This window comes from Somniosus microcephalus, chromosome 1 (genome assembly GCF_052327205.1).
Source record: "Somniosus microcephalus isolate GS21.2 chromosome 1, FLI_Smic_1.0, whole genome shotgun sequence".
Classification (NCBI taxonomy): Eukaryota; Metazoa; Chordata; class Chondrichthyes; order Squaliformes; family Somniosidae; genus Somniosus; species Somniosus microcephalus.
Window position 1 is genome coordinate 397,180,351 of NC_140987.1, and position 14,712 is coordinate 397,195,062.

Consider the following 14,712-nt stretch of genomic DNA (forward strand, 5'->3'; position numbering starts at 1 on the left):
GCACCTATATTAGCGCTTGCCCCCACCTGCCCCATGCAAACTAGGTGCTCTCCCACTGACCTCTTTAGTCTTACTATTAGCTCTCTGCCCTCAAACTATGCGGCCACATTTTACTTAATTTCGTGAGCCATTATCTTTGCAATAAGTCTCCTATGCTGTAATTCAATACAAAAAGCTTTTCTAAAATCCATATGAACCACATGCAATGCATTTCCTCGGGAAATATTGAAACAATCTAGATTGCGCACCTCTGGTGTAATTCTTGCAGGGAAGTGGCACAAAACATGGGGCTGATTTCTAAACAGCTGTGAGGATGTAAGAAGGAGCACCTATCCCTCCCCCACCACTCCCAGAGCGCTATTTGCTGTGCAGATAAAAGGTGACCAAATCCTCCTTAGGCAACCATATTTTCATGGTGCCATGATGTTACTCATGGTGTAAGTATTCATTATTAAAAATGTATTTGTCAAGGCAATGCCCTCAGAGGACGCCTACACCTCCTTTCTACTCCTTCTGCCAATGCGATGGAGTCACCTGCTTCCAACCCTTACCTTCTATTGTCCTATCTGCCCGTGCGATGACCCCCTTTTGGAATGTGTGTTCCAGAAACACACTTCCACCAGCCATCCCTCAAGCAAAGTGCCTTTGAGTGTGGGTAAAAAGAGCTTTGTGCAAATGTGATTGCCCTGGATGCTGAAACCATTTAGGAACACCCCCACAAGCAAGAATCGCAAAACATTGTAACACTTTGTATTACATTTAAAGTTACAATGGATCACAAGTGGAATGCCAAAAAATGTCCTACCATTGTAAATTTTTAAACTATATCTAATTTAAGTGTAATAATATATTTTGAATGCAGCACCCAATAAACAAAATCTCCAGCGGAGCAGCAGCGAAGACTCATTCCTACAGCCAACATTTTAGAGCTTGTTCAGCAGGCTGTTACTGTCTGTTTCAGAAAACGAGCGTGCTGAAAAACTCCCCAATACATCCGAGCTCTCGTTAAACATTAAAATTCAATATGGTGGCACAGCAGCAGTGAATGGTGGAACTCTGTACTCTGCTAGGTTACTAATCTGGCCTGGACATATGGAGCCTGCAACATCTCCTGCTTGGGGGGAGGGGCAGCAGAGGAAATCAGGTGGAGATGTCCTGCTTTGCTGGTGCGTGATTGAAGGGGGCAGCGTCAGACGTCGGGGACAGGCCTTCGCAGCAAAAGAAACATTTATCCAAATGAACTGAAAAATGTCAGATAAGTTATATAGGAGAAAAATACATAAGTTTAAAACATTCAGGGTATATTTTTGAGAAATTAAATTGGATGAGGTCAAACACAAGAGTATCTTTTAAAATCTTCCCTTGCTAATTTTGATGACGTCCAATTGAATGGGCTTTGAATGGGTCCCAGTGAAATCACTGTCAGGGAGCAATAAGTACCATAAATAAAAAGGTTATTTGTGGACTAACCCCTTTTGCGAGCTCTGGTTGATAGATTAAGAAGCTAAACTTGTTACTGTTGCATGAGCATGTGATGGAGATTAAAGAAACACTCCTTTCCATAACAAATTAACCTTTTACCACCAAACTTCATTCACATTGCCAATTAAGGAGAAAAACATGTTTTCACATCAGCTAATTTCAGAAAAACAGACTGCAATGACTGCTGATTAATATACAGCTACAAACTAGGGTAAAATACACTTCACGTTAAAATATTTATCACTCTAACTTTCTGATGTGCTTAGTGCATTGCAATATTCTCTGGTACAGTATATGAAGCACCACCGACAATTTCGAGGGATAAGCTACATCAATGATCTACACATAAAGAAAGGATTTTAAATCACTTTCACTAATCATAAATTAACGCATTAATGGCAGATATTTCTTAATTTTAAACAAAATCAGAAACTTACATGCCAACACTTATGGATTTTAAAACTTGCAGCAATTTAAAACTTGCAACAACTGTGGTGCTTCCCCATCTAACCTGCTTCAGAAAATCTTTATTTTAAATTATTTTAGGCACACATAGTATTGAATGCAGTACTATGGTTTAGCACTTGTTACAAACGGGTAGTAAAATCTTGGCAGTCGACCGCCGTTGCTGCTTGTGGTGCTGCCCATGACTGTCCAGAGACTCATTTTTAAATTTCAGTTTCCTTACCAAGGTCGGTACGGAGGTAAACAAAGCTTTTTTTTAAACTTTTTTTGTCCTAGATTAAATAATAAACTAGTGACAATATATTTAGAATGAAGGATAATTATGCTTGGTGTAATTTAAGCTAAACTACCCAGGAGCAACAAGCTACATAATCCATAAAGTTGTAAGGGTTTGCATTAGATTTTCAACAGCAATGAGAGAACATAGAATTGCAGACTTGAATCCCATGATAAGCGCATAGAAATTGAACCTGGCAAAGAGATAATTTAGGATAGATATCAAGAAGGACCTCTTCACTCAAAAAGTCACCCACACTTTTGGAATAGTCTTCCAAGTAGGGTGGTGTTGTATCTATGCTTTAATGCGTTCAGTCAAGCATGTAGATATGTCAAATTAAATCACCCAGGCAGACAGGCTTATAACTGTGATCTTTACTTTATTTGTAAAAAGGCTGACTGCACCTTTCCTGGGTAATTCCCATAATGCAATGCACATTCCATTACCGTATTAACTGGTGTTAAACTCGCACATTATATTACCGTATTGACTGGTGGCAAACTTGCAATCAATACACGACATCCCCTTTTCCTTGGAAACAAACTTGCAGTTTACAAACAGTTGCTTACAATAACACTGCATAACTTATTTGGTTTATAAACTTTTTACAAACTTGTGTCTTACCACACAACTAAATAATTCCCAGGTTTAAACATTTAACATCACCCATGCAGTTCTCGCACAGTTTATGTTGTGACATAATCAGACTGCCTTTGGGGTTTTCTTTTAACCCTTTGAGGTCTGGCTGTACTGGGTATGTCTGACATGTTGGTGTCAGTGGGTATTGCCTGTGTCACAGTGGTATGTGTGTCAGGGTCTACTTTCCTGTCCTGCTCATGGAATGTCTCCTTTGGTCCTTTGGTCCATTGGTTCTGTATTTCTTCACAAACGTAGTGTTTCTCGAGTAGCATGCTCCTTCTGGAGATTCCACTACTACTTGACTCCCTGTTTTACTCAGAACTTTGTGGGGTGTGGCATTAAAAGGAGTGGTGAACTTGTCCACTTTGTCCTGGCGTACCAGCACTGTGTCGCCAACTTCCACCTCTGAGTATTGTGTTCTCCGCTGTTCATCTGCGTACAGTTTGAACTTGCCTTTTTGTTCTGCGTCCCGGTCACGTACTTCCATGTCTGCGTGCGACTTTGTGATGTCTGGCAGCTTTCCTCTCATTTTCCGTTTAAAGAGCAGCTCTGCCGGGCTCTTTCCTGTTGTGGTGTGGTCAATGCTCCTGTACACAGTCACATATTTTCTAAGTTCACGTTTCCAATCTAGTCCTTCTGACTGAGCAATTCTGATTCTCTTCATCAGCGATGCATTCTGGCGCTCGACTTCTCCGTTAGCCTGAGTCCATTTTGCTGTCGTTTTCAGGTGTTTGATCCCGTTGTTTTCACAGTATTCTTTGAATAATTCAGATCTGAATTGGTCACCATTATCAGATTTGCAGGCGATTGGCAAACCATGACGGCTGGAGATTGACTCTAAACTATCAATAACCTTCTCTGTTGTTGTGGAGTTCATGATGTCGTATTCATAGTAGCGACTATAATAATCAACTACCACAAGAATGGAGTGGTTGGATGGCAAGGGTCCCAGTAAGTCTATAGCTACATCCTGCCAGGGGCCCTCCGGTAATGGTGTTGGTCTCAACGGTTCAGGTGGGTCGGGTCTGGCTACTATCTGACAGCCGTGACACGCTTTACAGTGTTTTTCAGCTGCCTTGTCCATGCCAGGCCACCAAACCTTAGTTCTGAGATGTTGCTTTGTTCCAACTATTCCCAAGTGTCCTTCATGTGCTAACACCAGGGCTCGTGCGTGTAACACTGTGGGTAGCACGATGCGTGTTCCCCGAAGAACTAGGTACCCCACTACGCACAGCTCGTTTGCAATTGCTGCATAAGCTTTACAGTTCTCAAAATGTCCGTTTGTGATTGCCTTCTGTACCTCAATCAGCTCTGGGTCGGTAGCAGAGGCTTCCTCCACCTCTCTAGTAGTGAGTGCTTTTGTGTCGCACTCACAGCTACAAATCTCACGTATTCATCTGAGCCATGAGAATGTCTCTCCTGTTTTGCTGTCTCCCCCAGCAATCGTGACAGTGGGTCTGCAATGTTTTACTTGCCTGGAATGTGTATCACCTTAAAATTGTACGGCTGTAATCTAAGTACCCATCTCTCTATACGGGCACAGGGTTTAGAGTGTGGGCCGTATATCACTTGTAATGGCTTATGGTCAGTTACCAAGTTAAATTTTCGGCCACACACATATGGATGCAGCCTCTCACAAGCCCATACAAGAGCTAAGGCTTAGATACGTCGAATTAAATCAGCCAGGCAGACAGGCTTATAACTGTGATCTTTACTTTATTTGGAAAAGGCTGACTGCAGCTTTCCTGGGTAATTCCCATAATGCAATGCACATTCCATTACCGTATTAACTGGTGTTAAACTCGCACATTACATTACCGTATTGACTGGTGTCAAACTCACAATCAATACACGACAGGTGGTGAAAACGAAAGCCTTAGATTAATTCCCGAAACAGATGACATGATGGGATGGATGTGTTTCAATGGGCCAAATAAGCTATGGGGATCCTCATTTTCATTTCTTCACAATCTAGCACAATCGCCTAAGTAAAATACTGACCCAGCCAGTCTCCATCATTGCTAACAGTCTATCCATTTTGCTATCGTATCCATTTATCCTATTTTCTAACCTTAAGGGTTGAATTTCCAGGAGGGTTCTCCTGCTGTACCACTGTAACTTGGCTGAAAAACTACAGAAACCCTGGAGACATGCGGACAGGTGAGAAAAGCTTCACAGAAATTCACCTTTACTAAAACAGCATGCTATCCTCCTATCTGCTTTCGCGGGCTTTTTTTCACAGGCTAGTGTCGGGAGCGGTCAGAGAGGAGTTTCAGTGAATATTTAAACTCACTTTCGCGGGCTTTTTTTCACAGGCCATTGTCGGGAGCGGTGAGAGCGGAGGTTCAATGAGTATTTAAACTCACTTTCGCGGGCGTTTTTTCAGAGGCCATTGTCGGGAGCGGTGAGAGCGGAGGTTCAGTGTGTATTTAAACTATCTTTCGTGGACTTTTTTTCATAGGCCATTGTTGGGAAAGATGAGAGCAGAGGTTCAGTGAGTATTTAAACTCACTTTCGCTGGCTTTTTTTCACAGGCCATTGTCGGGAGCGGTGAGAGCGGAGGTTCAGTGAGTATTTAAACTCACTTTTGTGGGCTTTTTTACAGAAGCTTATCAATCTCGCAGATCGGCGGCGGCGTTCCGGAGCCACGTCATGATTCAAAACGTGATGCGGGCAGGAGGAAGCAGCTGATTGGTTGAGTACTTATACTACTCTATAGTTTGACAGTTAAGATTCATAGGCCTAGAAATTCAGTATAGCCAGTTTTGGGGCGCTAACGTTAGCGCCCGCCCGATGTTAGCGCCCGCCCCAAAGTTGCGCCCCCTTTGCGGAAATTCAGTCGCTTCGCCCTAAGAGGTTGCTGGAGCGCTAAAACAGGCGTTGCACGACTATCTTCAGGCGCTAAGCCGTCAGGCCGGAGCGCAACACCCGAGCTCGGGCGCAGCGCAGGTGCGGGGAGCTGGTGATTGACGGCAGACACTCTGGTGCCAGTGAGCTCTTAAAGGGGAAAGGTGCATGTGTTTTTTTCAAAGGCCGAGTCTGGGGGGGAAAGAAGGAGGAGGAGGAGGAGGAGGAGGAGGTGGTGGTGGTGGTGGTCGGAAACAGAAATACACCGTTCACAACAACACACTGGACCCTTCCACACAACACATGCAGAGTGCCTTTTATAGTGCAGGAGGAGTGCCCTTTAATTTGCGCTCCCCGGGGCCCGCGTCAGCTGTGTTGCGTTCCATTTTACAAACGCTCTGGACGCCAGCCGCACAATGGGGCGGTCCGACTGAAGTTTGGAATCGGGGCGCGCAAAGGGCGTTGCACGAGGATGTGACGTCATTTTCTGCGCGCGCAGCCGGGCGGGCGCGAAACTTTGCGCCGGCGCTAAGGGTCAACTTAATTTGGGGCGAGGCGCAAACTGCGCTGCGCCTGGGCGCTACATGCATAGCGCCCGAAATTCACTTCTCTTAAGGCGCTAACTGCTGGCGCAACCAACTGAATTTCTAGGCCATAGTTTATAAAGTGTAGAAGGTCTTAATTTTGTGGTTACAGTTTCTAAGGTCTCTGTTGTGTAGTGGGGAGTGCTAGGAAACAAGGGCCCTTGAGTATATGATTTAATTGTAGTATAAGTGGTGGTATTGATTTAATTTAAATTAATTAAAGGGTAAGTCATGGCAGCAAAGTTCAGCCCCATGGCATGCTCCTCCTCCACTATGTGGGAAATCAGGGACACTTCCTGTGTCCCTGATGACCATGTGTGCGGGAAGTGTATCCAGCTGCAGCTACTGGCAGACCACATTGCGGCGCTGGAGCATCGCAAATGGATACATACTGGAGCATTCGCGATGCTGAAGACATCGTGGATATCACGTTTAATCAGTTGGTCACACCGCAGGTAAAGGCTGTACAGGCAGGGAGGGAATGGGTGACTGCCAGGCAGAGTAGTAGGCGCAGGCAGGTAGTGCAGTGGTCCCCTGAGGCCATCTCTCTCTCAAACAGATATACCGCTTTGGATATTGTTGGGGAGGATGGCTTATTGGGGGAAGGCAGCAGCAGCCAACTTCCTGGCACCATGGGTGGTTCTGCTGCATGGGACGGGAGGAAAAAGAGCGGGAGAGCTATAGTGATAGGGGAGCCTATTGTAGGGGGAATAGATAGGCATTTCTACGGCCGCAAACAAGACTCCAGGATGGTATGTTGCCTCCCTGGTTCAAGGGTCAAGGATGTCTCAGAGCAGCTGCAGGGCACTCTGGAGGGGGAGGGTGAACAGCCAGTTGTCGTGGTGCATATAGGTACCAACGATATAGGTAAAAAATGGGAAGAGGTCCTGTAAGGTGAATATAGTGAGTTAGGAGGTAAATTACAAAATAGGACCTCAAAGGTAGTAACCTCAGGATTGCTACCAGTGCCACGTGCTAGTCAGAGTAGAAATAGAAGGATATTTCAGATGAATATGTGGCTAGCAGAATGGTGCAAGGGGAAGGGATTCAATTTCCTGGGACACTGGAACCGGTTCTGGGGGAGGTGGGACCAGTACAAACTGGACGGTTTGCACCTGGGCAGGACCGGGACCAAGGTCCTAGGGGGAGTGTTTGCTAGTGCTGTTGGCAAGGGTTTAAACTAAAATGGCAGGGGGTTGGGAACCTGTGCAGGGAGACAGAGGAAAGGGAAGCAAGGATAGAAGCAAGAGACAGGAAGGAGAAAAGCAAAAGTGGAAGTCAGAGAAATCAAGGGTGTAAATCAAACATGGCCACAGTAAACAATAATGCTAAAAGGTCTAAGAGTGTTAAAAAAAACAAGCCTGAAGGCTTTGTGTCTTAATGCGAGGAGCATTCGTAATAAGGTGGATGAATTAGCTGCGCAAATAGAGATAAACGGATATGATATAATTGGGATTACGGAGACATGGCTCCAGGGTGACCAACGTTGGGAATTCAACATCCAGGGGTATTCAATGTTCAGGAAGGACAGGCAAAAAGGAAAGGGAGGTGGGGTAGCATTGCTGGTTAAAGAGGAGATTAACACAATAGTAAGGAAGGGTATTAGCTCTGATGGTGTGGAATCTGTATGGGTAGAGCTGAGAAATACCATGGGGTAGAAAACGTTAGTGGGAGTTGTATACAGACCCCCAGCAGTAATGCTGAGGTTGGGGATGGCATTAAATGGGAAATTAGAGATGAGTGCAATAAGGGCACAGCAGTTATCATGGGTGATTTTAATCTACATATAGATTGGTCCAACCAAATTAGTAACAATACTGTGGAAGAGGAATTCCTAGAGTGTATACGGGATGGTTTCCTGGACCAATATGTCGAGGAACCAACTAGAGATCAGGCCATCTTAGACTGGGTATTATGTAATGAGAAAGGATTAATTAGCAATCTTGTTGTGTGAGGCCCCTTGGGGAGGAGCGATCATATTATGATAGAATTCTTCATTAAGATGGAGAGTGAAGTAGTTGATTCAGAGACTTGGGTATTGAATTTAAATAAAGGAAACTACGATGGTATCAGGCATGAGTTGGATTGGGAAATGTTACTTAAAGGGTTGATGATGAATAGGCAATGGCAAACATTTAAAGATCGCATGGATGAACTACAGAATTTGTTCATCTCTGTTTGGCATAAAAATAAAACAAAAAAGGTGACTCAACATTGGCTAACAAGGGAAATTAGGGATAGCATAAGATCCAAGGAGAGGACATATAAATTGGCCAGAAATAGCAGCAAACCTGAGGATTGGGAGCAGTTTAGGATTCAACAAAGGAGGATAAAGGGATTAATTAATATGGGGGAAATAGAGTATGAGAATAGGCTTGCAGGGAACATAAAAACTGACTGTAAAAGCTTCTATAGATATGTGAAGAGAAAAAGATTGGTAAAATCAAGCATAGGTCCTTTGCAGTCAGAATCAAGGGAATTTATAATGGGGAACAAAGACATGGCAGACTAATTAAATACATACTTTGGTTCTGTCTTCACAAAGGAGGACACAAATAACCTCCCAGAGATGTTGGGGAACATAGGGTCTAATGAGAGGGAGGAACTGAATGAAATCAGTATTTGTAGGGAAATGGTGTTAGGGAAATTGATGGGATTGAAGGCTGATAAATCCCCAGGGCTTGATAATCTACATCCTAGGGTACTTAAGGAAGTGGTCCTAGAAATAGTAGATGCATTGCTGGTCATCTTCAAAAATTCTACAGACTCTGGAACAGTTCCCATGGATTGGAGGGTAGCTAATGTAACCCCACTATTTAAAAAAGGTGGTAGAGAAAAAACAGGGAATTATAGACCAGTAAGCCTGACATCGATAGTGGGGAAAATGCTAGAGTCCATTACAAAAGATGTAATAGCAGAGCACTTGGAAAACAGTGACAGGATCGGACAAAGTCAACATGGATTTACGAAAGGTAAATCATGCTTGACTAATCTACTGGAATTTTTTGAGGATGTAACTGGTAGAATAGATAAGGGAGAACCAGTGTATGTGGTGTATTTGGACTTTCAGCAGGCTTTCGATAAGGTCCCGCAAAAGAGACTAGCGTGCAAAGTTAAAGCACATGGGATGGGGGTAAGGTACTGACTTGGATAGAAAACTGGTTGGCAGACAGGAAGCAAAGAGTTGGAATAAATGGGTCTTTTTCCAGGTGGAAGGCAGTGACTAGTGGGGTACCGCAGGGATCGGTGCTACGACCCCAGTTATTCACAATATATATTAATGATCTAGACGAGGGAACTAAATATAATATCTCCAAATTTGCAGACGACACAAAGCTGGGTGGGCGTGTGTGCTGTGAGGAGGATGCAGAGAAACTCCAATATGATTTGGACAGGTTGGGCGATTGGGCAGGTGTATGGCAGATGCAGTATAATGTGGATAAATGCGAGGTTATCCACTTTGGTGGCAAAAACAGGAAGGCAGATTATTATATGAACAGCAATAGATTGGGAAAAGGAGAAATGCAACGAGACCTGGGTGTCCTTGTGCACCAGTTGCTGAAGGTAAGTATGCAGGTGCAGCAGGCGGATAAGAAGGCAAATGGTATGCTGGCCTTCATAGCAAGAGGATTCGAGCACAGGAGCAAGGATGTCTTGCTGCAGTTGTACAGGGCCTTGGTGAGACCGCACCTTGAGTATTGTGTGCAGTTTTGTTCGCCTTATCTGAGGAAGGATGTTCTTGCCATGGAGGGAGTGCAGCAAAGATTCACCAGACTGATACCTGGGATGGCAGCAATGACGTATGAAGAGAGGTTGGGTCAATTAGGGTTATATTCGCTAGAGTTTAGAAGAAAGAGAGGGGATCTCATTGAAACTTATAAAATTCTAACAGGACTAGACAGACTAGATGCTGCAAGGATGTTCCCGATGGTGAGGGAGTCCAGAACCAGGGGTCACAGTCTAAAGATAAGGGATAAGCCATTTAGGACAGAGATGAGGAGGAATTTCTTCACCCAGAGAGTGGTGAACCTGTGGAATTCTCTACCACAGAAGACAGTTCAGGCCAATTCATTAATTATATTCATGAAGGAGTTAGATATATTTCTTAAGGCTAAGGGGATCAAGGGGATATGGGGAGAAAGCAGGAATAGGGTACTGAATTTGGATGATCAGCCATGATCGCATTGAATGGCGGAGCAGGCTCGAGGGGCCGAATGGCCTACTCCTGCTCCTATCTTCTATGTTTCTATGTTAATACAAGCTAAGCCTAGATATATAGGAATACATTTTTTGACACTAATATATGTTAATTATTTTCCAGATAAACTTATACTCAAGGCTCCACCTCTTGAATTTAATGGTAAACTTTACTTAATTTCATGTGTAGTAAAGTTTCATTCATCTGTCTGTCCCCACATCTCATTCATTGAATTCTATGCTCTATCTCACTCTGCTCCTAATTACCAGGTATGTATAGGGGAACAGGCTCAGCCCCATTAATAATTCTGTATCTCGACTTGAATTGGAGCATAGGAAGAAACTATGCAGTGCATTTTTTAGTGGAACCCCTCTCTATTCTATTCTATTTATGTTGTTCTATCTATACCACCTAACCACCTATTTGAAGTATTAACACCGCTGAAGAGGTAGGGGGAGAAAGCTGCCCCTTCCCCACCCAAACTAGAAATTTCATCAGTCTGTAAACAGGGTAGCAATATGGCAGAAACAGGTCACTAGCCAATTTCCACTGCAATAATGCTTTCCCCTGTTGCTATCACACTACGAGTGCACCGGAAATAGCAAGTTTACAATAGGATCCCACAATGTAATGTGATAGAGTCATAGGCCTAGAAATTCAGTTGCGTTCGCCAGCCGTTAGCGCCATAAGAGGGGTAGATTTCGAGCGCTAGGCACTTAGCGCCCGGGCGCAGACCGATCTGCGCCTACGCCCAACTTCAGTTGACATTTAGCGCCGGCGCAAAGTGTTTGCGCGCGCTCAGCTGCGCGCGCAGCTTATGACGTCATTTCGTCGTGCAACGCCGTTTGTGCGCCCCAAACCGGAACTTCAGTGGCGCCCGCCCAATGTGGGCGTGGCGCTGTTAAGAACTGTGAAGTGGAACGCAGCAGAGGCCCTGCGGGCCTCGGGGAGCGCTAATTAAAGGGCACTTAGACTGAACTATAAAGGCCAGCCATTTTGCTGCAATGACTTTAGTGCTACGGATTTCTGGACAGAGACCAAGGAAGAGACCTTACTGAATTGGGCCAACATAGGAGAGGTATTTTTGGCTTCTGGCCAGAGCTTGCAAATTTGTCTCATTGTGATTTCACTGTTTGCAAGTATATTATGGGGGCTGCATGGGGTTCCAACCCTCAGTTCCAGCATTATGTGCGAAGGGCTCGCAGACGCTGTGTGAGAGGGGCAGCCATGCCTAGACGCAGAGGGGCCATCAGGTGTCGGCAACGTAGGCCTTACCCACTCAGGGAATACCACCAGCAGGTGCCTATCTCACCATGACTGCCGCGCAGTGTGTTAAGAGGCTGCGCTTCAGAAGGGAGGTGGTTGCAGAGATCTGCCAGCTGCTTCACAGAGATCTGCGTCCACAGCTGATGTGCAGGACGTCTCTGTCGGTGGAAGTGAAGGTCACGGTGGCTCTGAACTTTTATGCAAGCGGCTCCTTCCAAGCCACTGCTGGGGACATAGCGAACATCTCCCAGTTCGCCGTGCATCGCTGCATCCGGCAGGTCACCGATGCCCTTTTCGCAAGGAGACACCAATTCATCTCCTTCCCCATGACCCTAGAGAGGCAGGAGCAGCATGCAGTCGGATTTGCCAGGATCGCCGACATCCCCATGGTGCAGGGCGCCATTGACTGCACGCATGTGGCTATGCGGGCACCTATCGACAATGCCGAGGATTACCGCAACCGGAAGGGCTACCATTCCCTCAATGTACAGCTGGTGTGTGACCACAGGCAGCACATCCTAGCTGTCAATGCCCGCTTTCCAGGAAGCAGCCACGATGCATTTATCCTGCGCCAGACTACTGTGGCTGACATGTTCCAGGCACAGCCTCCCCCAAGAGGATGGCTTATCGGGGACAAAGGCTATCCTTTGTGTACATGGCTCATGTCCCCGCTCCGCGCGCCCAGGACCCCTGCTGAGGAGGCACACAACGAAAGCCATCAAGCCACAAGGAACATCATAGAGCAAACGATTGGCGTCCTCAAGCAACGGTTCCGCTGCCTGGATCGTTCCGGCGGATCTCTACAGTATTCGCCGGATAGAGTCTCCCAGTTCGTCGTCGTTTGCTGCATGCTGCACAACCTGGCTATCCGCAGGGCTCAGGCACTGCCACCTCACGTTGGACCACCACCTCAGGAGGACGAGCAGGAGGACCATGAGGAGGAGGAGGAGGAGGAGGAGGAGTACCAGCCCAGGAGGGAGCCACAAGGTCCAAGGGCCGTCCGTCGGCGGCTTATTGAACGACACTTCTAGGCCCCCTGTCAGGGAATGGCTTGTGGCAATGAACGCACCTGAATGCAGCCGCTCCGCAAGCCCTCAGCCGGTTAACGCAACAACCACTTGAAACATCACACATGGACAAGCTGAATAAATAAAAAGCTTTATTGAACAAACTCAGGGCCCTTCCCACATGAAACCCAAAAACAGACAAGACCCCCAAAAAACAGTCAAAAACATATCTCACTCCCACAACCTGGGGAGGAATAACAAAACTTGTCCATCCAAATGGCCTTCATCCTCGGCCTTACCAAGACAAACCCCCCCATACAGAACACAAACACCCCCATATAAAAAAACATTTGCCTTCATCTTCGGCCTTACCAAAATAAACCCCCCCATAGAGGACACAAACACCCCCATATAAAAAAACATTTGGCGACACACTCTACTTTGTGTGCCGAGAGGGCGAGTCCTTGTCCAAGCTTTTCCGGCCCCTGGCCGACCTGCTGCTCCGCCTCAACCTGGGCCCTGTGGGTGTTGCAAGGCTGGGGGAAGGCTCCTGAGGGGCACAATGCGTGACGGCAGATGTCCTTGGGGGTCGGCCTAGACGAGCTCCGGCCCTGGAGGGGCCGGCTGCTGACTGCTGCAGCTGTGGCTGGGCAGCATCAGTCTCTCCAGCAGCTCGTCGCAGCTTTGCTGGGGGAGTGGCAGTGGCGGCTGCAGCAATGGGGGCAAGCTGGCTGATGCCAGGCGCTCGCTGGTCGCCAGAGACACTGGCAGTCGGCCGGGCTGGCACTGCAGCAAGCGCAGCAATCTGGTGAAGCCCAGACCGCTGTGCTGCAGCAGCGCGGCGGGTGCCCTGGCGTTGCGTGCGTGACACAGCGAGTGTGGCAGCAGTGAGTGCCCGTACTGCCCTGGTCTGTGCCCGCATCAGACCAGCCAGTGTCTGCACGGCACCACTCATCAACTCTGCACTCGCTGCCTGTGCTGCCCTGAAATCGGCCCGACTCGCGTCCTGTGATGCCCTGAATTCTTCGTGACCCCTGGCCTGTGCTGCCCCGAATTGTTCGTGACCCCTGGCCTGTGCTGCCGTGAGTTCTTCTAAATCCCTGGCCTGTGAGGCCCCGAAATCGGCCACACTATGAGCCAGGGACTCAATGGCCTCAGGCAACCGTCCCACAACCCCCATGAACTCGGTGTGCCGACGATCCGAGTCCGCGGACATTTGATCAAGGAGGCGCACCTCGTGGGCGAGGACCGTCTCCGGACTGGAGGCCGGACTCTCCCTCTGGGGAGAAGGCCGCCGAGCTGCCCGACCCTTCCCGCGTGGCTGGACGCCACTGGGCCCAGCAACTGCACTCCCCTGCAACACTTCCCCCCTCTGGGGAGAAGGCCGCCGAGCTGGCCGACCCTTCCCGTGTGGCAGGATGCCACTGGGCACAGGAGCTACACTCCCCTGCAACACTTCCCCCCTCTGGGGAGAAGGCAGCCGTGCTGCCCGACCCTTCCCGTGTGGCTGGACACCACTGGGCACAGGAGCTACACCCCCCTGCAACACTTCCCCCTGGCTCTCCTCCAGGCAAGACGTGTCCCCTCCATTGCCATCCCCTGGCGCGGATGAGGGTTTCCCCGATGTGCCGCCTTCCTCTTGCTCCTCGTCGTCCTCCTCTTCCGAGGGACTGACACTCGCAGCCTCAGGGACCTCCTCCTCACCAGCTGAAAGCAGGAAGGCACAAGAGTAGCTTTAGAGTGAGGACAGGGCGTCAGCGAGGGAGGCATGAGTGGTGGCATTATGCGCATTGGTCGGACAGTGGCAAAGGATGTAGATCTGAAGCGCAAGGGGAATGAGAGAGGTCCAAACGCTCATGTCCTTACCATTGGGGCCCAGCACAGGGTCGGCATCTCCAATTGCAATGGGGCCAATCACCCGGGCACCCATGAGTCGACCCACGCGCT

At 47.6% G+C, this 14,712-nt stretch overlaps 1 protein-coding gene across 2 annotated transcripts in view; it reads left to right on the top strand.

The window, feature by feature from the left end:
• LOC147125127 (claudin-14-like) overlaps nt 1-14,712 on the top strand; it is a 33,193-nt gene that overhangs the window by 9,630 nt on the left and 8,851 nt on the right. For both annotated transcript variants that reach the window (XM_085997741.1, XM_085997732.1), the window contains exons 2-4: nt 4,941-5,023; nt 5,469-5,557; nt 10,616-10,654. The gene's annotated coding sequence lies outside the window, so the exon portion shown is untranslated. The remainder of the gene's footprint in view (nt 1-4,940; nt 5,024-5,468; nt 5,558-10,615; nt 10,655-14,712) is intronic.